At 42.1% G+C, this 27,049-nt stretch overlaps 1 protein-coding gene and 1 long non-coding RNA gene across 4 annotated transcripts in view; one reads left to right on the top strand and one right to left on the bottom strand.

Moving 5' to 3' along the window:
- Positions 1–27,049, top strand: part of CDH20 (cadherin 20) — a 155,108-nt gene that overhangs the window by 63,292 nt on the left and 64,767 nt on the right. The window lies entirely within an intron of this gene.
- Positions 10,988–11,823, bottom strand: LOC310681809. Its single transcript, XR_014513640.1, has 3 exons — positions 11,733–11,823; positions 11,273–11,373; positions 10,988–11,114 (listed from the first exon to the last, which is right to left on the bottom strand). It is a non-coding gene; the product is annotated as an uncharacterized lncRNA (long non-coding RNA).

Below are 27,049 nucleotides of genomic sequence, written 5' to 3'. Positions count from 1 at the left end.
TCGTAGCATTGCATTAATAGTGTTAGACAGCACTAATGTTTGTGCTGCTTTGTACAAAAGCCATAATATTTCGAGTAAGGAGGAGAACAGTAACTGAGAGAGGGGGCTGGAATGTGAAATTTGAACTGGTGACATCTGAGCTTACATTACTAACCACTGCACAGCACCACCATCAGCTTTCATTCATGATCTTCTTTAGTATGCTCCGATAAATTGCTGAAGTCATTAATACATCTGATCAGTTATGGTAAAGGTTGTGTGACTAGGGTTTGAACCTCTTTAAGTTTTCAAAGACTAGTATTTTATTTGAATTTCACAGAGTCACTTCTCTAATGTTCCGGGGTAACATTCTTCTGGAAATGTCTGTGTTGGTGTTAGAATCACTATACTAGGGATTCAGTGATCAAAGTATTTTTTTAATAAAAATAATAATAATTGAATACAACCTGCCTCATGCAGATTCCTTTTCATGATTATAGGTGTCTTTGTCAGTAATGGGTATTATGGATAAATTGCTTTTCCTCTGTCCTATTCTCTGTTCTGTCTGTCATTCCGAAAGTGCAGGGAAATGAAGAAGGCATATTGATCTGGGATTTCTCTTGTGGATTAAAAGGGTTTACATCCACCTAGGCTTGACCTTAATCCAAAAAGGCAATAATGCCAAATTCATGAAATGAATTATGAGTAGTCCATCACCTCAGTGGCTTCTCACAAAAGCATAACTAGAGCTAAACATGCATGCTATTGCTATTTTGGGGGGTGGAGAGGATATTTTGTTGGGTTTACACACAAACAAACTTTTCAAACAGCCAGTTGGAATATGTGGCATCACCCTTAACACAGGGCAGTTTTTCCTGAAATATTGAACAGAAATGTTTTTTTTTGAAACACGTTTCCAAGTTCTGTCTGGGTGTGTGTGTGTACGTTCTGTTCAAGAAGGGATAACTGGCAAAGGAAGTAAAGAGGCCTTTTCTTCATAAGAGACAGGAAAGGTCTAACAAAAAGGCAAAGAGGATAAGTGCAAGTAAAGAGTTCGTTGGGCACAAGATAGGCAAGTAGCAACCAATCAGAAGGTGTGCAGCAGAATCTGGGTTGAAAGAAAGAAAGAAAGAAAGAAAGAAAGAAAGAAAGAAAGGAAGGAAGGAAGGAAAGTAACAGACTTTGGTTGAGGTGCAGCTGAGATGATGATTTACACTGCAATCCTTTACTACTACTCAAAAAACAATCCCCATTGAATTCAATGGAAATTATTGCAGGTAACTGCATATAGAATTGCAGCCTTATTTGTTTACAAATTTGTTCCTAGATTATGGTCACCTGACTGAGGAACAACTGAGAGTAGTTAAAAGGGCTGCAGAATAAAAGGGCTCCTTTGGAGGAAGGGTGAGATATAGATTGAATAAATAATAAATAATATTTATCTGGAGCCCCCTCCCTTCCTGCTGTTTGTTTGATAAATTGGGAGTGGAAGGTATTTTGTGGGCTGTGTAAGATTATGCAGTGTGCCAGGATGTAGCCCAAGGCATGCAGTTTGCACGTCTGAACAATAATTTTTTTTTTTTAAATTGGAGGCTATGCATACTGATCAGAGAATGTGCATACTGCCCACAGATTGTACAAAATGCAGTCTACATATCTGTATTCCACAAAGCCTGTTGGAGATTATGCATAACAGTGAGAGAGTGTACAAAATTTAATACATTCTGGAGGAGTTGCTGCAATGGAACCTTGCATAGAGCAGAAAAGAATTTGCTCTCCACCACAAGAATGTGTTTGAAAGCTTTACTGCAGAACAGTTTAAATTTAAAACATTGCAAAATACAAAGTAATACATTGCTCTTAAACAAACAAGCAACGAGGTCCAGTCTTCTTTAAGTCCTTAATTCAGTTCAATAAACTTTTTCCTCTCTTTCTGGTCCCAACTTTCTTGTTCACCATCATGGAACTTAGCCACTACTGCTGTTGCAGCGGGTCCATTGCTGATGCCAGGATGAGTCATGAATTAGCCGAAAGATAGAAACGGAAGCATCCAACCTTTGCTGCTGCTTTTGCCATAATGAAAACTCCTGTGCCTAATGCAAACTTCTCTTTGCAAAATGTATTCAAACACAGTGCATACAAACATTGCATTTTATGCTGTTATATATTTAACACATTCCCCAAGGCCTGCTGGGAATTATGTATACTGTCCAGGAAATGTGTACAGCTCCATGGAAGAAATATGTGGCACCTTTTTCATGAGGCCTGTTAAAGTGTACACAATGGCTGCTTTTACGCACATTAACTGATCAACTCACATTCCCCTTAACATAACCTGGCTGAGTCACATGATGATCTGGTACGTCAGCTACCCACATGAATGTATCACATTCATGTTTAGTCTTTGGCATTCATAGGATAACAGTGTAGAGCTGTTACCACAAGTCACACAATTTAATAAGGGCTTCTTTTTTTTAGCTGCTTTGATTGTGGCTTATTTAATCTGACCTTTCCTGCATCTTTTGAAAAGTTATCCTGTTGCACTTACCATCCTTCAAGGGCTCTCATCACTCTCAATGCTGAGATAATTTGAGAGTTGGAATAGGAGCCCAGCACCCCAAAAGGAAATGGTTGGCATGAATTTAAAATTGTACATTATTTTTCAGCCCAAACTTAAAGAGAATCATTAATTGCTTTTTGGGTTTTTTTAGAATGGGAATGAAGATTCTGTGAAAGATCACCTCACTGTAGGATGCCTATAAAATCATATAAAAAGATCTTTCCTCATGGGTAATTATTCAAAATGTCTTTTAGAGCTGTCACCACGAAAAGGTCATAACCAGAAACCATACAGGGATATCTGGCTTGCTGAAGTTATAAATAAAGAGAAATGGTAGCATAGCTTATATGCCTCTGTATGAGAACGGCTGCTTATTATGTATTATTTACTTCCACCTATTACAGCTGCACAGAGAAGTCCCCTTCAGGCTGCGGGTCCCTATTTTTGCTGTGATAGATGATAAATGTGAAGGGGATTGAAGGTGAAAAGGGTAAAATTCTAGCTTTACTTTAAAAAAATATAGAAAAATAAAGCTGTTCTCTTCTCAATCAGACTGGACTTTTCATTGCCTAAATGTTTGCAAGATGTTTAAGAGCCGTTCCATGGACCCCACTTAGATGAACTCCAGACCCCTACTCCCATATGGTGTGGCAATAAGTGGGCATCAGATATTGTGATACAATCACACTTTCTCTCTGCTAATGCTTTTCGTGAGTTCCTCAACTCTTAAGCAAAGTGGCAAACCTTATCCAGGACTTGCAGCAGTTCTGCAGTTCATTTAAGGAATCTTAAGTAAAGTGGCGCTGTGGGTTAAACCACAGAGCCTAGGGCTTGCTGATCGGAAGGTCGGCGGTTCGAATCCCCGCAATCCTCAAAATAGAGACATTCTATTCTGCAACAGTGTGGGATGTGGGTGGTGCTGTGGGTTAAACCACAGAGCTTAGGACTTGCTGATCAGAAGATTGGCGGTTCGAATCCCCGCAATGGGGTGAGCTCCCATTGCTTGGTCCCTGCTCCTGCCAACCTAGCAGTTCGAAAGGACGTCTAAGTACAAGTAGATAAATAGGTATCACTCTGGTGGCAAGGTAAACGGCGTTTCCGTGTGCTGCTCTGGTTCGCCAGAAGCGGCTTAGTCATGCTGGCCACATGACCTGGAAGCTGTACGCCGGCTCCCTCAGCCAGTAAAGCGAGATGAGCTCTGCAACCCAAGAGTCGTCCGCAACTGGACCTAGTGGTCAGGGGTCCCTTTACCTTTACCCTTAAGTAAGGTGGCATAGCGAGGCGCTGCTGTGGAGCTGCTCTCATGTCACCAGTGTTGCTGCTTCTTATCTGGATGTTGTGGGGGCAGAGTGGTGATGAGGTCTGGGCTGTAGAGGTGCACCAGCAGGGGCTACAGATTAGCTATGCTAGTGCAACCACACAGCCCCAGCTTTGCTGCTACCCTGCTACACACCACACACCTTCCAAGTAAGTGGCATTGACTGAGGTGCTCAGAGGCTGCCTCTGCAGTTCCACACATCATGCTGCTGTTGCCTGCACATCTCTTGCCTGAATTGCTGAACTGTAGGAAACCCAGGGTTTAAGGCTACTGCAGGATAAGGCTGCCAGCATGGACAAGTTGCTTGCAGGAGTGTGGCTTGTCCACATTCTGGTTTGGCCTTCGTGGCTAATAATGTTCAGCAGAAGGGAATGGCTTGCAAGAGGAGATGGCCCTGACTGCCTTGAAAGAGGCAATTGTGAGTCTGCACTTTAAAGACCCTCATTGAAGAAAGAGACAAGGCATGTACTTTTGTAAACCAAGAAAATCTTTATTAGTATTATTATTTTTAACCCTCATGGGATCCTGAGGATTAAAACAATTGATCACAGATATTCCCTTTTGGGCAAGTTGAAAGAGTTGCTTCAAGACACTCTCAAATGACTGGTTATTTAGATCCGTTTCAGCCTGGTTCCAGGCCTGATTTTGGCACAGAAACTGACTTGGCTCACTCTGGTGATTGATGCATGTTGGGAGAAAGAGGGCAGAGTAGCTCTGCTCATTCTCACGGATGTATTTTAGACTTTGGGTGATGACCACAGTGGTCATCACTTTTTGATTGCTTGAAAGCATAGGGCAGATTTAACACAGTGGCTTACCTTAAGAAAAAGCCAGCGTCACAACAGAAATTTGTCTCCAGAATTTCAGTTCATTCCTTTTTAATAAAATGCTAGCTAGCGGTCCTCACTTTTAAAAATTAAAATTATTTAAAAACAGTATTTTTGCTTGATAATAGTGTGTAAAATCATGGCTATTATTTGTAGCAATTTGCTGCTGCTTCACCAAGGATATAGATCACTGGTTTCACTGTGTTCCGTGACACTAAGCAATTTATTTATTTTTTGAAAAAATGTAAATGCACTTTTAAAAATATACGGACTTGCAAATGCACAGCTTCCTGGAACAGATCCATCAAATATCTATGTGAGTACTTGATAATGCTGGGTAGTTCTGCTGAGATTTGGGAATTTGAAACAAGACACTTATTTAAACTTCAGAAATAAGTGATTTAACTATTGCTAATAGCTAATCAGCCCTGACAGGCGTTGCAATAACCGTGAGTGTTCAGTTAACATGTACAGAATCCAACATCCATTTTCCACTCATATATTAGGGACACTGGTGGTGCTGTGGTCTAAACCACTGAGCCTCTTGGGCTTGATGATTGGAAGGTTGGCAGTTTGAGTCCACGCAAATGGGTGAGCTCCGTTGCTCTGTCCCAGTTTCTGCCAGCCTAGCAGTTTGAAAGCACCCCAGTGCAAGTAGATAAATAGGTACTGCTGTGGTAGGAAGGTAAACGGTGCTCTGGCACTCATCATGGTCCTCTGTGCGCCAGTAGCGGTTTAGTCATGCTGGCCACCTGACCCGGAAAGCTGTCTGTGGACAAATGCTGGCTCCCTCGGCTTGAAACGAGATGAGTGCCACACCCCATAGTTGCCTTAGACTGGAGTTAGCCATCCAAGGGTCATTTAACTTACCTTTATATTGGTTGACTTCTAGCTGTATTGGTTAATCTCATTCAGAAGCCTCTCAAAGCACTATTGGTTTGATCTGCATCTTTCATCTCTTAATTCATTATAGAGTAGTGAAGAATTTTGTACTAAAAATAGCCTCCTAGTTTGACTCTGAGTTGTAAAGTTCACTCCTTCCTGTTAAAAGTAAAATGGGAGATTTTTTTTTTTAATGAAGTTGCATATTAGTGAGATTTGTACAGACCAAAGAAGACAACTTAATCTTGCAATAACAGCACTGATTCGTGGTGAACTTGTATCTGCCATTGATGCAACCACTCATGCTTAAAATCTCCCAGGGCAGATCTAAGAAGACCGCCTTGTTCAACAGTTAATTCCAATCACATTTGGAATAAGAGAATTATTGATGAGTTTCACATGAAAACAAACATGCATAGCTTGCAGCAGGAAATATCATTAGAAAAACATATGTCACTGGAAAGCTAGTGGGAATTTAGTCAAGCTGGAAGTATTCCTTGAAGATACTTGTGTGGCACAATCTGCAAAAGCACTTTGCTACTGAGCTTTTATGATAACAAATGTGCTATTCTGGGGGGGAAAGCCATGTTTGAAGATATACAGTACATTTATACCAGGAATGCAGAACTTTCAGATGTTTGTGGACTCAACTTCTTTCAGCCCCAGTCAGAATGGCCAGTGGTCAGGAATGATGGGAGTCATTGTCTAGTCTAGCAGAGGGCCACAGATTCCTCAACCTTGATTTATAGCCATGTCATTTGCTAGCCTGTGATTTTTAATTGGTTTCCCCAAACCATGATATGAACAACAGGGGAAGTCAGAAAAGTCACCTCAGCTGATGATATCAGGCAGCTTGAAACGCTCTACTAGGAATGGTCTATTTTATTATCTTACCTGATCTGGATTGGAATCCTTGTGTGTGGCGAGGTACTGGGTCTTTAAGGACTGGATCGAACTAAATAGTTGTGCTAACTGGCATCCATGCAATGAGTCCTGCTAGTTCACTGGGGCTTTTTCCCTCCCCTATGCCCTGAAATCAGCTTGGATAGGTGAGGGGAACCCTCAGAACAGTGCATGGAGGAAAGGAGATCATTCCATCTAGCAAGCAGAAAGACTTGTGCTGACAGAATGAACATATTAGCACAGTGTTGACTTCCATCCTAACCCTTTACCTTCATTGCAATCCAAATCTGGATTGAAGAGCAAATTACTTATAAAAAGCCATCACACATTTCCTAATCAACTATTGGTTGAGGTTTACGTTCTTTAAATAGATGACTCAAAATTGACCATGCAGCTGGAAACTCCATAGTACAGGTTTTGTTTTTTGTTTTTTAAAAAGCTGGTTTTCTGACTGTCACAAAATCTGTTTTGCAAACTGGGATTTGTCTTTGTGGTCTTTAGCACATCATCACCATGTTTTTGAACAAAACTTCACATCCAGCTTTCAGGACTTGCATTGAACTGATCTTTTATTACTTTTCAAAATTCATTATGCTTTCATCATGTGGTAATGAAAATGATTTGAATTTGAGTTTTGCCTTTCTCCAGAGACATTAAAAAAAAAAATAATCTAAAACCATAGGCCTCATTTGGGCAATTAGCTTCTGTCCAGATTGCTTTACAAACACAATCATTTTCTGTGTGAAATTCACAAGTCACAACAGATTTTATTTTTTTCAAGGTCAAAGGGTTTCATTCAAGTGGTGGCAAGCTTAAGATGAGATCACACGTTTCCACTTATTTGTTTGCAGTCTATGTGAGAGACAGGAGAGAATTCCCCCGGATGCAACCATTTTTTTGAAGGGGGAGGCTGCTAGAATGAGTACGGTTAGAAAAAGAAAAATTCCTCCATACTTGAGATTGATTGTTTGAGTTACTAAACAGAATACAATGTCTAAAGAAATTGGAAATGTAGTAATTCATTCTGTTCTGATGAAACTGTTCTGAAGTGTGGACTTGGGAGCCAGTGTTAAGTGTGGGCAAATAGTCTGGAGCATAATCTTTTGGGGGATGAGGAAAATTACCCCAAGCCTCATGCATGGAGGAGGCCACATCAACTATGGCAATCAAGCATAGATTGGTTTCTTCTTTGGTGATCACTCGTAGCCGAGTAAGATTGTCTTCCATAAACACGGTTTAAAAATGAGTCCTTAAGTGACTGTGGAGGCCAATTCTGGATCCACACGTCCTTCCACAGTGGGGACATTGATTTCTGAGGGGGAGTTGATCACAGTGTGGATTTGCCAAGCGTGCCTTTTTCTTAGCATGTTTCTTCCTTGCGTCCTGAGTTTGAGTGTCTTCAAAGCCCATGACACCTTTGGTAAAGGCTGTTCTCCAACTAGAGCTCTCGCAGGCCAGTGTTTCCCAGTTGTCAGTGTTTATACTACATTTTTTTTTATTTGCCTTGAGACAGTCTTTAAACCTCTTTTGTTGACCACCAGCATTACACTTTCCATTTTTAAGTTCGGAATAGAGTAGTTGCTTTGGCAGATGATAATCAGGCATCCGAACAACATGACCAGTCCAACGAAGATTGGCATTGCCATACTTAAGACACAGAAAGGAATAGCAATAACAGCAACAACCCTTCTCTCCCCACAACAATACCCCCTAAAGAGTCTGTTCAGCAGCCATAGCTTTTGTAGCTGGAGTCAATCAGGACTCTGCCCTCCCAGGCCAGTTGGGAAAAGACCTGCAGGGCAGGAAGCAGGAGTCACAACCATGAAACAAACTTTGCTGTGGGGTGGTCATATCTTTTGCATAAAAAGTAAAGGTAAAGGTACCCCTGCCCGTACGGGCCAGTCGTGACCGACTCTAGGGTTGCGCGCCCATCTCGCTTAAGAGGCCGGGGGCCAGCGCTGTCCGGAGACACTTCCGGGTCACGTGGCCAGCATGACGAAGCTGCTCTGGCGAGCCTGCACCAGCACAGCACACGGAAACGCCATTTACCTTCCCGCTATAAAGCGGTACCTATTTATCTACTTGCACTTAGGGGTGCTTTCGAACTGCTAGGTGGGCAGGAGCTGGGACCGAACGATGGGAGCGCACCCCGCCGCGGGGATTCGAACCTCTGACCATACGATCGGCAAGCCCTAGGCGCTGAGGTTTTACCCACAGCGCCACCCGCGTCCCCTATCTTTTGCATACACTATGCTAAATTACTTACATTAGAAACACACACACACAAGGAGTTGGCTGTTAGCGTACAACCAGTTAGACTTATAGGGCAATCTTTTCATGTCTACTCAGAAGTAAGCCCCACTGAGTTCAGTGGCAATTTCAGTTTGTACATGACTGCAGAATTAATGTTTCAGAAGTGGAGTCAGCTACTCCAATACCTCATCAAGAAAAATAGCAATTGGTCCTGTTTCTCCACTTTCTGGCCATTCTGGGAGGAGTCAGGAGGCTTGACAGAGGTTTGTGCTTTAGTCCAGGTACCAAATGTTGTATTTTGAGCCAACCTGGAATTTTAGTGCACCAAGCATGCCTTCACTGTTTTTATATATGCCCTTTACACCCAAAACAGACAGTGGCACTCTCTAATCTTTGGGCACTTTGAGATATCTGGTTCCAGTGCTTTAGAAGCCAAAGGGGCTTCTAAAACCTCTTTAGGGAAAAAATACAAAATAAAAGTTGTTAGAGCTCATGGTAAATGACTAAGACAACAAGGAAAACAACAATTTCATTTCCATTTATGTGTATTAAGGTAGTGTAATAAACAATCTCATCTTCATTCTCTTCTTTAGACAAGGTTTATGTTGTGACAAGTGTGTGCATGATATTAGTCATACGTAGGGAATGGGGGGGAAATTCAGTTCAGTGTGCATTTAAAGCCTGAGCTGTCAATTTCACACTTTCAGAAACTCTTATGTGAACTGAAACACAGCTAACCTTTGAAAATCACACTTATCTGAATTTTTGGTGCAGTTCTCCATCCAAACAATGTTTACAAAAATGCATATATTATGGGAAAGTGTACATAAAAATGAAGATATTAGTGAAATGTTGTGGGGGGGGGGACACCCCCCTGTCACCATCCTCTATCTGGCTCTGTCTAGCAGATTCAGAATGAAATGTTTTGAATTACTTTCTTTTGACCCCAAATGCTCAGAAAAACCTGTCAAAATCGTCAGTCATTTGGAAACTAGAATATATTTTTTAAAAAAATTAACATCAGGGAGTACCTTTCATGTGGTTAACAAGTATACAGTCATACCTTGGATCTCAAACACCTTGGCTCCTGAACTAATCGGCTCCCAAATGATCAAAACCCGTAAGCGAATGTTCCAGTTTTCAAACAGTTTTTGGAAACCGGATGTCCGGTGCGGCTTTAGCAGCTTCCAATTGTCTGCAGGAACTTCCTGCAGCCAATCTGAAGCCGTGCTTTGGTTTCTGAATGTTTTGAAAGTCAAACGGACTTCCAGAATGCATTCCGTTTGACTTCCAAGGTACGACTGAATTTTGCAAATAAACTGAATAAGCTGACCTATATCATTGACTGAAGCCTGAGGGCTTTCTGCAGTATAAATAGCCTGTGGGAAACTTTCAGTCATTCCTAGATAGTCCCTGCAGGTGCACGCTCTCAAGTAGAAAACGCCAGAAGCTATTAGAAGCATCTAGAACTGAGCTACCTGTGAAACGATTGGTCAGTTCATGGAAGACATGTCTATCGCTCAGTTGGGTTGCCAGTTGCGAAACTAGAATGTCCACAACATCATCCAAGTGACATCAGTGAGCATTTCAATTTCAAACATTCTGATTATTTCTACTTTTAGTTAAGTATTTTTTATTTATTTACTTGATTTAAGGGGGGCTGCTGACCACCTGGTGTGCGCACACACACACACCTCAACTACACCCATGACCTCCAGTGGCAAATGAATGGATGAATCAAATGACCTTGCTCCTGAAACAGCAGGGAGGGACAGAAGTGAAGAGACATTACTATCTCATTTCTTCAAACAGGATGCCATTGCCCTCCCCTGAAGTCTTATTGAATCAGAGATACGCCTCCTTCTTATCCAGTTAGCCAGATTCTCACTGGCCTCACAGCATTTCACCATCAGCGCAGATGAGAATTCCTCACCTGAAAATTCAGAGCCAGCCCTATCCATCTCCAGAGCACTGGGCTGCTCAAAAATGAAATGAATTTGAGGCCCATTCTTCCAGGCCAGGGGATGGACTTTACACTTTTGGCAGCAATGCCTGACATTGGTTGCCTCCTCCTTCATCTCTGCAAAGCTCGTTTTTGCTTAAGAAACACATCCTCCATGCTTTAGATGACTCATCATTGGCATGCCTCTTTGTTAAGAGTTCCCAAAGCTTTTGCAACCCAACGGAGTGAAAAGTTGAGAAACTGTGACTGTAATGTCTCCATGCTCTGTATCACTGCACTGAACTCAAGGCAGCTGACACCTCCAGGCATGACATGAATTTATTGTCATGAGCAACTTGCAGAGAGTGCAGCAAAGGAGCTGGAGGAACTGATAACATCTTGTCAAAACATCCTCCAGAACTTGGATATGTCCTCATTCTGAATGTGCCCCTGAAATGAAAGGCAAGCCATATCACCTGAAGCATTTAAACTGGCCTGACAACAATGTTTTGAAAATAACCCAGCCTGGGGAGGGATGGTCCCCTGTGATTCTGAACCTTCCTAGATAATGATAGAAAATTCAGAAACCACTAAGAAATTCTACTTACTTTTTAAAAGGTACAATGATTTTCTGTACACTTTCCTTCCCTCTCTTATTAATCAGTACAGCTCTCTAACACTATAAGTCTCTAGCTAATAAAATGACATTCTAACTACAGTGGTGCCCCGCAAGACGAATGCCTCGCAAGACGGAAAACCCGCTAGACGAAAGGGTTTTCCGTTTTGGAGATGCTTCGCAGGACGAATTTGCTATGGGCTTGCTTTGCAAGACGAGAATGTCTTGCGATTCCTGGGGGGTTTTTTTCGCTCCCCACCCCCTTTTTCTAAGGCACTAAGCTGCTAATAGCCTTTTAGCAGCTAATCCGCTAATCCCTTAAGCCTTTAATAGCCGCTAATAGCCGCTAAACCGCTAATAGTGCTAATCCGCTAATGGGCTTGTTTCGCAAGACGAAAAAACCGCTAGACGAAGAGACTCACGGAACGGATTCTTTTCGTCTTGCGAGGCACCACTGTAATGATATAACTCTGTTATGCAGTAACTCTTTAATGCAATAACTCCCTGACTCTCTGTCTCCCTCCCTCTGCTTCCTCTGTCTTCAAACTCCCCTCAAAGACTTGCTCTCACCAGACTTGGGGCAAGTCACCCAGCTGGATGATGTGTCACAATGAAAGCTATGTTACTGTTACTTTGCAACCTTGCTCAGCAGTGGTCTTCTTAATATTAGTTTTGCATAGCTTTCAGTGGATCTTTATTTTTATTTACCTAAAAGAACTTTAGACCACCCTTCTTCTTGTGATGCCCAGTGCAGTGTCCAATCATAAAAATATGATATAAAAAATCAGCATAATATCCTTTAAACAAAAATAATACAAAACTGTTGAAGCAGGACGGAGGACAGCCACACAATCCCTGGCGAAATGAAAATTGCGTAACCTGGTGACAGAAAGATTGTAGTGTAGTTGTTAAGTATTCCATATGTGTTTTCCCTCATGAGCATCTTTGGCTTTGTAAGTGCCATCATCTGGTTTCTGCCTACGCATGGAGATATTAAAACAATGAACACATTTTTGCACATTTTGATTCTCTTTGGCACCCAAAATACTTTGCATTTGATGCAATAGTGGTTTGAAGACAGTTTACAGCAGGCAGGGCCAAACTTGGTCCTCCAGCTGTTTTGGGACGACAATTCCCCTTGTCCCTGACCACTGGTCCTATTAGCTAGGGATGATGGGAGTTGTAGTCCCAAAACAGCTAGAGGGCCAGGTTTTGCCATGCCTGGTTTACAGTATGGAATTGGTTGGAACTTTTCCAAGTAATACCACAGCTTTCTATTTCTATTTATTTCATTAAAAATATATACCACTTGAATGTAAAAAATCAAAATCAAAGCAGTTTATCTACATCTGCCCAGGAAAGGTACATGTCTCAGTGATGAAGCCACATACATTGTGTGCAAAAGGTCTCAGCATCTCCAGGTAAGCCTCCACCCGAAACCCCAGAGTCCTGCTTCCCACCAGTGTAGGCAATGCTGCATCTAGCTCAGTAAACATCTGGATCAGCATAAAGCAGTTTCATATATTCCTGTCTGCTGTCTTCAAAGTTTGATTTTAGTTGCCCCAACAAGACACCAGTGTTCCCAGTGTCTGTTATTTTCAGTAAAAAAAAAATCTTCACAGTTTGCTTTCCAACTTCCTTTTTCTTCTTTATACATCTGTGTATTTAACTTCTGCATCTTCCATTCTTGTACTCCTTGTTTATATATATATATATAGAGAGAGAGAGTACTTTTTGGTCTATAAACAAGCACAAAGTGCATATCACGTCAGATTTGATCGGCAGAACTCCCCTTTAACATGTGTGCAACAAAATTCTCTGTCTTCTTGTATTATTAATTATGAATCTCCTTTTACACATATGTTTAAAGGCGATATCCAGTCATATCCTAAAACCAGCTAAAATGTTTTTTTAAAAAAACAGTACAAAACAAATGGAAATGGGTTTAAAAGCAATAAAAAATTAACACCTAAGGCAAGAGACCTTTTCATCCAACGGGGGGGGGGGGATTAATGGAAAGCCAGAGATTTTACATACATATATCTTAGTTATCTGACATATGTCAGTTTTGTGTGTATTATATAGTTGAGCGCCAACAATCCACTACAAAGTGGCACATAGCCCGTGGACACTTTGCCAAGCACATGAACTTTCTCAGTATGTGCATGATCTGGGAGCTCGTGACCTCCAATTGGAGCCCTGAGAAAAAAACTTTTGATTTGATTCATTATCCTCACTGAGGCCTTGTTCTCACAAATAGCATATGAGGTCATAAATCTGTGTCTGAACTGTACCAGTTCAGACTGCCAGTGTGGGTTCACATGAATGAACACTGTCTCTGAATTAAAAAACAAAAGTAAATCACGGACAGCGGAAACTGGATATCGGGAAGAAGGATTCTAGCCTAGCCATCTTGTGTATTGCAATTCTTTCTTTTTTCATAATGATAACATTCCATCATGTGGATTTGAAGTGGTCAAGGCCAAGACATGCATTTAGCAACTGAAGTGCTGTTAGTGGCTGGAATAGCATTCCAAGTGAAAAGGGATTGTCTGAATGCTGTTCATTGCTTAATATGGCCATTAACCATAATCCTCCCCATTCCTTGTTTAATGCTAAACTGCATTGCCAAACCAGCCATTTTCTTTATCAAAAGTTCATTTACAGTTTCTTTGAGGTACAGGTTCAGTTGAGGCTCTTGGTATTCTAAATCAAACATATAATTACAAACCATTGCCAAATTTCATAATAAGGTTTGGTCATTTATTTTCATTAGTCTGTTAGAACAATTTTGATTATCCTCTTTTTTTGGTAGAAAACAGTAAAAGCTGGTTAAAAGCCATTAATTACCAACACCCTAGCCAGAATTTAGTTTTCCTGAGAAAGTTCCAATCCTCCTAGGAAGTAATGAACCAATAGAAGATGTTCATACTGGACAATTCTTTTCTCAGTTATAAAGCAATGTCCCTTAAAAAGTTACCTTCCAAGTTTCCCTCTTCCCCCTACATAGGAAAAAGACCACACATTTGGTAAGTTAAAAAATGGTTTCCTTGCAAACTCCTCAAAGGTCAGATTCCCAGGTAATGCTGTGTAGGTTTACAACCTTAGTCCTAGGTAAGTGACCATAGGATTTCACCCTTATTAGAGGGAAAATCCTTCTTTTAAAGTACTTTAGGCTGTAGCCCTATACACAATTAACTGAGAGTAAGACTCACTGAATTCATTGGGACATGTCTGACTAGATATCCATAGGACTTCTCTGTTATTCGCTTAAACCAATGGCCATTTTTAACTACCATTTTATTTTTATTATTTTTTTTACTTCCCTGCCTGGAAAAAGAATTCTAATAGATTATACAATACATATATTGTATATTTTGTAACCATAAATTAAGGCAACAGTGTAGATTTATAGCTAGATAAAAAGCACGTAATTTTATAATAGCGCTTAATATCCAAGTGTCATATTAAAGCACCTTAAGAGTGTGCCTAAATTTTATGTGTGTTGACATAAAAGAGAATGTGGCTAGGATCAAATTTTAATAGTTTAATGTGATCTATTTCTCTCTTCAGATTATTTTCCTCATAGCTGTTTGAGTTTCATTTCATTATTTCCCATCCGGTATGCAAATAGATTTGATAGAAATGTCAAACTAAGTGTCCTTGTGGAATTGCAAATGATAGTGAAAAGGAAGACTTGGTCCTTGTATGTCTCTATATTGCAGAGTGCTTGGATGAAGGGGGGGCTGCCTCCCAAACCAACCTTATTGTATGGCTTGGTGAAGAAAGAACAAAGCCAATTTATGTGATCTACCAAACAGGCTATATTTCCTGGTGAAATTTGTTGAGTGCTGTTACCAAGTACAGTCATACCTCATGTTACGTTTGCTTCATGATACGTTTTTTCAGGTTGCATCCCACAGCGACCCGGAAGTACCGAAAAAGGTTACTTCCGGATTTCACCGCTCACGCATGCGCAGAAGCGCTAAATCACACTTGCGCAGATATGGCATTTCAGGTTGCAGGCTTTTCATGTTGCGAACAGGCCTCCGGAACGGATCCCATTCGCAACCAGAGGTACCACTGTATTAGTGATGACACTGACTATTGTCAACAGAAGCCTTTCCAGCATCGCTGCTTTCTACACATTATGATTGTGGTATACCCATGCAGAAGTGTAAGCTGATAAACTGCAGAGATATTAGAGGGGAATGTACCTCTGTGTTTGGATCCTACCTTATATTAAAATATCTGCAAACAGAGCACAGAAGGCAAATGGATGGGCTGGAATCTTTCTCCCTGATATTCTGTTTTCCTGATTGCTAAGAGTTTTGTGCAAGGAGAAGTATGCAAAAGTGGTATCTCCCCACATGCTGTTTGAAGTGGTACAGTCCATTTTGATCACCTGGTTCAGTTGCTGAATACAGAGGTTTTCAACCTTTTTGAGTCCACCTCTCCCTTGACCAACTGCATTCTTTCTGCGGCATCCCTTAGGGGCTCAGATGCCCTTGCCTGCAGAGCTGGCAGCCACTTACCCCTTTTTTTTAACAACTTCCCTTGTGGAGTGTTCCCTCATCCTCCTCTCTTCTCCCCTCTCCTTGGGAGTTCTCTGGGTAGCAGCTGCTACCCTGGTATCTGGGTACCCATCCCAAATAGAGGTGCCTCCTCACATTGCCCCACAGAGGCCTGGGAAGCACCCCCTGGCCAGCCCCAAAGGCACCATTTGCCTGGGGAGCTTGTAGCCAAGACTGCTGCAACAAATAGCTGTGCAAGCCTTTGGGAGGGGGAAATTCGAGAGGGCATCAGAGAAAGGAGGGAAGGAAAGAAGGACAGAGGCCACTGTTGCTCGCAGCACCCCTGACCATCATTCAAGGCAACCCAGGGTGCCATGGCGCACTGGTTGAAAACCACTGACATAAAGTGTGCCAAGAAGCTTAGTTTAAGCAAAAGTTGTCACTGGGTTTTAAAAGTTGTTCTCGTTTATCAGGGATTTGTCTCTCAGTTAGCTGATATGCACCAATCAAGTTGGTGTCTCAAGTCCTCAGGGAGCTCCCTGATTTCATGACTAGTTTTTCTGTCAAAGCACACATTGATCTGTGGAAAGAGCAGATGACTTGGGTGATTGACCCAATCACTTTTAAGTGCCCTCTTCCTGCTAAATATAGCCCATTCTGCCTCCTATTATATTGGGGAGCTTGAGACAACAGAGTGTTAGTAGTAGCGGTAGTTGATACCTATCTGTCATGAGAGACAATGGAGTGGTCCTCCAGGGATGAAATCAAACCGCTGGAGAATCACAGCACCTGCTGTGGCCGCAGAGACTGGTAACTCATAGGTCTTGCCTCCCATGTTGTTTTTGCTGTGTTGGCAGCACAAACAACAACACTTTTGTCCACCTTAGGTTCTCCCCACTTAGGTCCTGCACTTAGCTCTCACCTGTGGCTCTTAGAAGCTGTCAGCATGTGACAGTGACCACACCCTGGGAAACGGCTTCGACTGGCCAGCTAAACTAAGTGAGGGTAGCCAGTTGGTCTCAAGCCCTTGGGGAGTTAGAGACTTCCCCTGCCTGTGGAGACAGACTCTGGTGGATACAGTGGACGAGACCAATATTGGGTGCAACTGTCAACTAGGAGTAGTACCTCAGTGGTACCTCAGGTTACATACACTTCAGGTTACATACGCTTCAGGTTACAGACTCCACTAACCCAGAAATAATACCTCTGGTTAAGAACTTTGCTCCAGGATGAGAACAAAAATCGTGCTCCGGTGGCACGGCAGCAGCAGGAGGCCCCATTAGCTAAAGTAGTGCTTCAGGTTAAGAACAGTTTCAGATTAAGAATGCACCTCCAGAACGAATTAAGTTCTTAACCTGAGGTACCACTGTACTGAGTAATGCCAGGTTTCAAAAATGAGCTTCAGTTATAGTAGTCTGAGGATGTGGACAAATTGCTCTGGGACATACAGCAGTGCTGTAGTAGAGCAGGGACAGGAAGGGACAAAGAGTCGTCACTTAGTTCACAGCAGGGACAATGATGCCATCTCTTAGAGTGCTACTTGCCAGTCCTCTACATGCTAAATTCTCACAGAGGAACCCACCAAATAAGCTCAACAAAGGAAGAGGCTAATTGCATCATCATGCAATTGCTATAGGTCCTGAAAAATCCCAAAGCCCCTTTATTATGACCAAGCCAAAATGTTACACAATTGTGAGAAAACCGGGTTTTTTCATCAGGCTGGATGTTAAAGCAAACCAGGAGGAGGGGTATGAGAAAAAGATAGCTTTGTAATGAAGCCACAAGGTATGCATTGGTCAAAATGCATTTTTGTTGTATGTTCTTAGAAAGGGGCATTGCTACAGAGATTGGCATGCTTGCGCTTCAGAATTTACTGCTACATCCCTGGGATGCAGTCTACCACTTGTCCACATGACTTTTTCCTCCTTAATTGATTTCATGTAATTGAGGAGAGATCACCAGCTGTGTTTAAGAGGTAATTATTGCCTCATTATGAGCAGAAGTGATCATTTATTTATTTATTTTGATTCCATTTATGAAGTGCTCTCCATAAAACATATTGAAGTTATTTCACAATGAAAACACAGTCATTTATAAGGAGGGTCATGTCCGTACTCCTTATAGAGCCTGATTTGGACCTAGATGATTATAAAAGCTAATAACCTATCTCAAATTGGACAGTGTATTTGAATGGTTGCTACACAACTCCCTAACTTCTGCATGAAACTGATTATCTGGACCCATTTCAATCTGGTTTAAATGTCTGCTTCTATTGTCTCAGTGAATCGCCTGAGAAGGGAGAACATCAGGAAGTGATGTTGGTGGTCTTGGCTCTGTCAGTAGTTTTAAATTCTGTTTGGCCATGGTACCCTTCTGGATCACCTGTCCAGGAAGGGGGTAGAGGGTACAGCTTTATGGTAGTGCCATCCCTACCTGAATGATAGATGGTAGAAGGTGGGCTGGCAGACATTAGTTTGGATTTTGCTATTGTGTTCAGCAGGTTCCTTGCTGTTGCCGCCTATCCAATATCTGTATGAAATGGGAGATGAGAGAAGGTGCCCAGAGTTCTGGGCTGAGGTGTCTATGTTGATAACAAGCAGCTGTGTTTATCCTTTACTTCAGCATCAGGTGGGGTCCTATTGCGTTGAACATGTACCTGGACTGGAAGAGGGCTAATAATACAAAAAAATCTTTCCATTCAAAACAGGGATCTGCTATTTAACAGTTCAGTAGTTTCAGGAGGTGGTGTTACTAATTCTGCACAGGGTTGCACTTCTCCTTAAGGAATAAGCTTCTTATTTAAGAGTGCTACTAGATCTGGCCCTTAATTTGGATGCCCAGATGGTATCTGTAGCATGGATGGCTATCCATTGGCTTAGGCTGGTTACAGTCTCTCCTAGATAGATCTAACCAAACAGCACCCATCTTTAGAAATGTGATCTTGCCTCTACTGCACTTCCAGACTCAATTCAACGTGCTAGTTTAACCTTTAAACCCCTAATTTACTTGAGGTAAAGATACTTAATGGACCATCTTCTCCCATATGAACCTGCCTGAAACTTAAGACCTGCATTAGAGTTCCTCCTTCAGTTACTCCTATAAACTGAGGTTAAGTGGGTAGCAACTGTATGAATGGCTTTTTGGGGGTGAGACTTCATTTGAGGAATGGACTTCCTCGAGAAGTAAAAGGAATTCCAACTCTTCTGTCTTTTAGAAAATACATCTACTGTAGTGCCCTTTCTGTTCACCAAGACCTTTAGTGCTGTGTGTGTGTGTGTGTGTTTGCTTGCCTTTTTATAATTCCTATTATTGTGCTGATTTTGATTTCATTTGAACTTTACTTCTTTTCCATTCGGGTTTCTGTGTACTTATTGCCCTTTTTGCTGCCGTTTTATAGACTTGTTCATAAGCCACTTTGGATGTTGTTTCAACAGAAAAGCAGGCTATAAATATTTGCAGTAGTTCACAATGAGTGCAGTTGTGCTGTAATATTATTTACTTAACAATGCATATGATTATGTTGTAATAATATAATTATGTATAAGTGTTCTGAATGCTACACACACACACCTGGTATAAAGCAGTTTCTTATTTCCTAACCTAAAAAGCTGAAATGTTTTTGGAGTTTCTCCTAGAGGAGGTACTCCAATCCCTTGTATCATTTTGGCTGCCTCTTTTCTGTATAATTTCCCAGCTTTGTGATAAACAAGAAAAGTATGCAATATCCCAAACGTGGCCACATCAACATCAGTATAAAGATTATATGATACCTATCATACATACTACAAAAGGAAATATGTACTTCTTCCTAAAGGGGCATATATTTGCCAAGTCCTGAACTACTTATTTTACAAAATGTAAGCAACTCTTTATCACTTCCCAAGGTAACCTTACCTATCTCAGAACTGTCTTCTAGCATCTAAGGAAAATTGGGCAAAGGTATGGCCTACTACACAAGGGTGGTAATGTAGAACTGATTGTCATTGAAGGAGGAAAAATATGCAGTCATTCCATTGTTTGTATTGCCAATAGAGTGCTTAAACTCACAAGATCAGGAAGTGCCATAATCAAGGAAGAAGTAAATGTTTCTTGGCTGGGATGGAATGATAGAAAAACAGACACCGGGGGAGAACTCATTGAAATAACTTCCACATGATGTCACTGGCCCCATCTTCATGTAACAGTGAGCCATATGGCTTAGCATGATCAAGCCAAGCGCTTGTTTGTTGTTGTTAGCAGCTGTCTGTCTCAGGAGACAATGGAAGAGTGCGCCTTTGGCAGTGAAGTCAAACTGTTGGAAGGTTGCAGTGCCTGCTGTGGAGTCCAATATGGGAGGTACATATTTTAATTGCAGGTGGGACAGACGAAGGCATCTGGTTTTGTAGCTACAGGTGCACCATGGCTTTTCTTCTCTCTGCACTAATTCCTCCTCTGGTCACTGCTCTGGATACGTGACCTGATTGTCTGTCTCCGGGCCCTGCTATCATCTGCAAGGGAATCCCACACAACAGGGTTCACGTTGCCAGCCTTCATGTCAAGTTTGCAGACATCTTGGTCTGCCAACAAGCCTAGTAGCAGGTTGGCACTTTATTGACCAGAGGCTGCCTGGTTTAAGGAAGGCAGTAACTGACCAGTAACTGACACACGATGATCTCTCCCACCGACAAAGGCAGCCTGTAGGTCTCGTACCTTCTGCCAATCAGGTTGAACTTATAACTCATAACTGCTGCCTCCCTCATTGTTTTTGCTGCATTTGCAGCACTGAAATTACTTCTCTGGGGCACAAGCAGTGTATATGGAAGTCCTGGGCTGCCCAGACAACAATACCCCTCTCTCAGTCTCACTGATTTGTTCCAAAGGAAAGGAAAGCAATACATTTGGCAACTGCCTGGCTGCAGGAGGCATGCAAGGTGCCCTTTTCTTCTCCCAAATTTGTCCCGTAAGGCAGTGGATATGGATTATTCCTCAGGGTTTACCCCTGAAGTCTTTCTCATGAATGGGTATAGCTGCAAGGCAGCGGAGGTTTAAGCTCAGAGTTTTCTTTCTCCTAGATGAGCTACCTTCCCAGGTCAATGAGCTCCATCTGCCCCTCATTTCCCTCAACAGCACATGCAGTAACTGCCTTCCTGACCTTTGGACCCACTGTTGATCTCGTCTGCTCAATCTGCCAGAGCCTGTCTTCACATGCAGGGGATAGACAAACCCCCAATTCACTGAGGGTTTACGACCTATCCCAACCTGGTTTAGCTGGCCATGCCCAGGGTGTGGCTACTGCCACAAGCTACCAGCTTCTAGGAGCCACAAGTGGGAGCTGAGTGCAGGGTGAGGACCAAAGGTGGAAAAACTACTCCAGAAGGAGCACATGTCCCCCACCAGATGTACTACCCCTCCCCCAACACCACATGCACTCCAGCATGTCTGCAATATCTAGGCACTAATTTATGGGGAAAGTGAGCATCTATTTTGTTCTGGAGAAGTTTTATTTTAATTTCTTTTTGTATGTGTGTTGTTTGGTAAAATTACTCCTCCTCTAACACCCCATAAACCCCAGAGTGCTTCCTTATGCTGCTTAAATTGTGTCCGCTGTGTTCCAGCACTCATTGTTTGTTTCACTTGAAACAGTTCACAAGAGGAAGCCAAGAACAAAACCTTGTCATGGTTTTTTGTCATGGTTTATCTGTAAAGGAAACAACCCATGAGCACTAGTTCACATGTACTGCTAGGCAAGCATGGGTGTCTCTATCCTTCCCACTTGCCCAAAGTAGAAGTGGTGCAGAAGTTATTTAAATAAGGTGAACCAGTGTGTTCCTTGTTCATGGTAAGCTGTAATTCTTTTGTAACTATGGTTTACAGTAGCATGTAAATGAGGTAATTGGTTCTCTTTGGGGAGGAACAGTTTATATATTTGTGTATTAACATGCATGTAAACAGGAAACAAGAATAAAGAACTCATCAATAGCACAACTACAGAAATACCAAATGCCTTTTGCTCCTGGGAATATAGTAGTGTTGCTTTTGCCTGCTACACCCAAATGCCTATTTGAATGGCTAACATTTTTCATGACTAGGGCCCCAGTTCTAAAATTAGCATAATTACAGTATCAAAATCTGTCCCTTTGTGGCCTTCACACTGTTATTTTCCCATAGTAAAATATGCCAAGCCTTCAAGTACACTGTTTGCAGTCACATGTTACATGAAATAATAATAAACCCTTTATGGGTGCCTTAGACAGTTTTGAATGGGTGGATTCTTAGTTAACCTACAAGGACACTTTGATATTCTTCATTAGATTGCAGAGACTGTAGATTTGATTTGCTCACGATGCAACAGCATTTCACCCATGGAAAAAAAACCAGCATGTCCACAACATGACTCTGGCCTAGCTGTATCCAATCTATTTCTACGCTATATTGTTACCAGTTAAAATTGGGCTTGTTCTTCAGTTTCCCCCATTTTCCAACTGAAAGGGGAAGGGAACAGATAAGCTTCATTTTAATTTGTTCTGGCAATTATTGGAAAGTTCCCACTGTGAGGGAAGCCATTGCCTATTGGTGTGGAAGGACGCTCACCCATACACAGGACCCAAACAAAAGGAGAAGCTGCTTTTCTACAAGTGTATTCAGGCATGTATCGACATATTGGCTAAAGAACCAGCCCATTCGAACCCTAATGGGAAAAAGAGAGAGAGGGAGGGAGGGAGAGAGAGAGAGAGAGAGCGAAGGAAAGAGAGAGGAGAACCTTAAAAAGAAAAGAATAAAAGCTATCAAGTGAGAGCCAAAATTGGAGGGATGAGCGCAAATTGTGAGCTGGTGCGATGAGGGTAGGATCCGTTTTGTGTATTTACCTCCGCAGATTACTGTAATGCTTTTGTGTGTTATTTATAGATAAATGAATTATTCTATTATTACTGATAAAGGTTACTGTAAGATTAATTTGAGAGTGTGAAGAGAAGAAAAGTCTGTTTGGAAGGCAGGCTACAAGTTGGCTTCTTCCAATTTTTCTTTCTTTCAACAAATCAGAATTCCACATTAATTCAATCTTTTTAAAAGCGCATGTAAGGATAATATATTTCTGAGCTTTCTAAAATATAATTCTGGCAAAATCCAAGTATTTTACTTTATTAAAAAGCCTTGAAATAGTCAAAAGGTGAAGCAAATATATTGGATGATTATGAAGAAAGGAACAGGTTATTTAAGAAATCGCTGAGGCTGCAGTTCTTTTTAAATTGGCATGCGAGTGCTGTTAAAAAGTGTGATGACAAGGGTAGGTTTTTCCTTTAGAGCTCTTCCCCCCCCCCACTTCTTCTTCTTATTCTCAGCTCTTAAGTAAAAGAGCGGAGGAAAGGGTTTTGCCAGTGAAATCACTTACAAGTTTGTTCTGTTTCTGCTTGAATTTTCCTTACTTTTTCTGTGTTTAGCAAGTCTGACAACTGGTTCTAGCCATATGACATCCCAAAAGCAGTTGTTAGGGAGAGATGTCAAAGTTAGGTTCATGACATACAAATAACAGGCCCCCACTGTGCTAATAACATACATTTCAAAGGAAAATCAGTGATGTGAACTGAAAACTAACAAACAGAATATACCTCACTAGGAAAGTGACCTCTTCCAAAGGCTTCTGAAGTGACAAGTGAAACTTCAATCAGGCACCTTGTTTAGAAGGATAAGCATTGGAACTGTACCCTTTCCGGGGGGTGGGGAGTTTGTGCTATTCTAAAACAGTACAGTGCTTCGTGCCATTGTAACTTAGTACAGCCTCGCTCTTCCTATAAACAAACTATTTCAGTGGGGAACCACTAGTGACTCGACCCTCTGACTTATCCCTTGGTCAAGTTGTGCAAACAGCAATGATTCCGGTTGGGGAAAGAATTTATGCAGCAGTTACCCAAGAAAAAGCCTGGATGAAATAAAGTTTGATGCTGATGTTAGTAGCTGGTTTGTTAAAGCTTCCAAGTGCCTGGAGGGGAGCAAAATTAACCAGCTCAGTCCACATTGCTGTTAATGAGAGATTTCTCAGGGAGCCGTACTTAATTAACAACACTTTGAAAGGCAGTTCAGCTGAAATGCTACATTTAGTGAAGTAGGATAGCGGGTGGCGCTGTGGGTTAAAGCCTCAGCGCCTAGGGCTTGCCGATCGAAAGGTCGCCGGTTCGAATCCCCGCGGCGGGGTGCGCTCCCGCTGTTCGGTCCCAGTGCCTGCCAACCTAGCAGTTCGAAAGCACTCTTGGGTGCAAGTAGATAAAAAGGGACCGCTTACTAGCGGGAAGGTAAACGGTGTTTCCGTGTGCGGCTCTGGCTCACCAGAGCAGGGATGTCACGCTGGCTACGTGACCCGGAGGTGTCTTCGGACAGCACTGGCCCTCGGCCTCTTTGAGTGAGATGGGCGCACAACCCTTGAGTCTGTCAAGACTGGCCCGTACGGGCAGGGGTACCTTTAGGATAGCTGGACAATAATCAGTGGCATAGCAAGGTGAGGTGGTACCCGGTGCAGAATTTTTTTTGTCAACCCCCCCCCCATCAACGGCTCGAGGTAGGCTTGGGAGTTGTGGGTGGGCAGCACGCCAAATGTCACCCCCCTCAGTGATGACACTGGGGGCGGTCCACCACCCCCCTACCTACTCCCCTGACAATAATGCAACTTAAATTGTAGCTACAGAAACAAGCACATACAGTGGTACCTCAGGCTACATACGCTTCAGGTTACAGACTCCGCTAACCCAGAAATAGTGCTTCAGGTTAAGAACTTTGCTTCAGGATGAGAACAGAAATTGTGCTCTGGCGGCGTGGCGGCAGCGGGAGGCCCCATTAGCTAAAGTGGTGCTTCAGGTTAAGAACAATTTCAGGTTAAGAACAGACCTCCGGAATGAATTAAGTACATAACTCGAGGTTCCACTGTACTTGTTTCAGGCTATGTGTTGGTAGGTACGTTTTTATACACGAGAAGAATGGCTAAATGCACTTAGAGAGCCGAGTTGTTCTGTTCAATAGATGTGGGAAAGGTAGAATCCTTATATGTGCATCTTCTCAGGAAGGGGTGATAAAAGTTGCATGCGTTGACTTTCCCCTTTTTGCACAATTGTTAGTGGCAGAGGCGACCTGCCTCGGCTGCATCTAGTCTCCTATGCTGCAAGAGGCCTTTTCTGTTATACTGACTGCAGAAGTAACTACTGCTCAGTTTTCAGTCCAACAGTTTGCTACTGCTGTCTCATCATGAGCGAAATGCAGAGTGGTGCAAGCTATTTTCAACTTGGCTCAGGGGCTTGCATCAAGAATTCTTGGGATGCCCCAGTTCGTTGTTGTTTTTTCCCAAGTCAAGGCGGGTAGCCGTTATCCTCATCCATGCATTATTCATTCCGGACCATCTTGTCATAAAACGGTGTCCTATTGTTCTCTTCCGAGTGGCTTGTGTACCATCAGCGTCTTCCTTGTGAACGGCTTCTGTATACCTTGCCTTGTGGCCTTGCTGTATTCAGCATCTGGTGCTTCAAGCAGAAAAAGAGGCAAAAGAAAACCAGAATAAAAATTCTCTTGTAGGTTCAAGATTATATTTCCTGCCTGAGAGGAGGCGGAATCTTAAATTACAAATGAAACACTCTTTTTCTTTCTTTTCTCATATATATATATATATATATATATATTTGCTTTCGTAGATTTTCACGGGTACAGGAATGCAGGTTTTGGTGTCCTCGGGTGTCTTCCCGTGTAAAAGTTGGGGTGTCTAGGCGACGTTTCGACGAGGTCTCACTCGTCATCTTCAGGCTGGTGCTTTCGGCTTCTTGTTACTGGAACAGAGCAGGATCTCAGTGTTTGAGTTCCTATAAATACTGTTGAGGAGGTGTGGTGTATAGCTTCCAATGTTCTGGGCAGAGAGGAGGTTCCCAGGCTAGTGTGCCTTTTCTTCTTTTGTTCCTTAAATCCTTAATTAAGGAACAAAAGAAGAAAAGGCACACTAGCCTGGGAACCTCCTCTCTGCCCAGAACATTGGAAGCTATACACCACACCTCCTCAACAGTATTTATAGGAACTCAAACACTGAGATCCTGCTCTGTTCCAGTAACAAGAAGCCGAAAGCACCAGCCTGAAGATGACGAGTGAGACCTCGTCGAAACGTCGCCTAGACACCCCAACTTTTACACGGGAAGACACCCGAGGACACCAAAACCTGCATATATATATATATATATATATATATATATATATATATTCTATGGGTTAAAGCTACAGTGTGATGATAAAAGGAGAGAATTGCAGAGGCTCCTGCCAGAGAAGCTGTTGAATGAAGTATCTACCTATAACCTCAGCTGCAGCAGTAAGTGACAGGAGCTCAGAGGAAAGGCCAACACAGTGACATGAGTAAAAGAAAAAGGAAGGTATGATACAATGCTATTTTTGTATGGCATGATGTGCTCTGAATCCCCCCCCCCCCCTTTTCCAGAAGGCAACTGGCTGAAATTCTGCCAACTGTCCAGAAATAAATGGCTTTGGATATAAAATCCAAAAGAAGCTGCAGGTAGTTTTCCTTTTTTTTTTTTACTTTCATGGAAGCTGAGTTTGTGTATATTTGTTCAAATGGAAGTTCCACCATCAGTCTTGTGCCCAAGTTAGTGTGTGCAGATAACTGCAGCCTTAAATGTTCTAAAAGCTTTAAGAATAAAACTGTACAACTTCTGGAACTTTTCAACACGTCATTTCTTTTAATTCAAATTTTTCTTGGAGAGGAAATAGTCAACTAAAACGGATATTTCTATCTATTATCACATGGTAATATCCTTTGGCTTCAGAAATAATATTTAATATGCAAAGTGAAGTCATAATATACAGTATTCTGCTTTATGCAGAATTCAGAGCTACAAAACTTTATTTCAACAGAATACACAAAAATGTTCATCCAAAGTTAGCTGTGCCTAAACCAATATGCCTAAGTTCCTGTTACGGTTTGAAAAGTTAAGTGTATGCCCAGGAGGGGCAGCAGTTGGTATATCAGCCTCACCTCATACGAAAGGCCCGAAACCAACCAGAAAATATCCACAGGGTAGTCTGGGAAGATGCATGGTGGTGGGAAAAGATTGCTTCTTTACCACTCTATGGGATTCTGGGTTCCTTCAGTCTCACTTGTACAAGCACAGGTTAAAGTATCCGTACTTCTTCAGTTTTCCACTTCCACCAATTCATTCAGGATGCTTTCAAAACCTCCTAGAAGCATGCATAGCAATTTCAGAACAGGTTGCACTTTAGAAAACGGGGACTGGACAAAA

Source organism: Podarcis tiliguerta (assembly GCF_965153285.1).
Source record: "Podarcis tiliguerta genome assembly, chromosome: 7".
NCBI classification, from domain to species: Eukaryota; Metazoa; Chordata; class Lepidosauria; order Squamata; family Lacertidae; genus Podarcis; species Podarcis tiliguerta.
The sequence above is the reverse complement of the archived record's forward strand: the minus strand, read 5'-3'. Positions and strand labels throughout refer to the sequence as shown.